Raw genomic sequence first — 368 nt, 5'->3', positions numbered from 1 at the left:
TTGAAATCTATATTCTAGTATTGCTAAAATCAGCCTTGAAACTGATTGAGTGATTAATAAATCTTTTTACTAGTCTTGCTAAAATCCGTTGATTGTTAAACTCTAATTGCATGATTAACTGAATCTGTTTTTGCTAGTCTTGATAAACCATAATATTATGAGCAAATAGAAATAGTAGTGATGAGACTTGCTAGAAATTGACTGATTGATTAAATGCCTTTAAGATTGATAGCCTCATTGTCCTCACAAGATTGAAATCCGAATTGATTGTTTTTAAGAGTAAGGTCGCATAAAAATTATACCTAAATATTAAGTGATATATGATTTGATATATCGAAAATCAACCTAGATTTTGCTGCCCTAAATCT

The sequence above is a fragment of the Brassica oleracea genome, chromosome C3 (assembly GCF_000695525.1).
Source record: "Brassica oleracea var. oleracea cultivar TO1000 chromosome C3, BOL, whole genome shotgun sequence".
NCBI classification, from domain to species: Eukaryota; Viridiplantae; Streptophyta; class Magnoliopsida; order Brassicales; family Brassicaceae; genus Brassica; species Brassica oleracea.
This window is presented reverse-complemented; position numbering follows the sequence as displayed.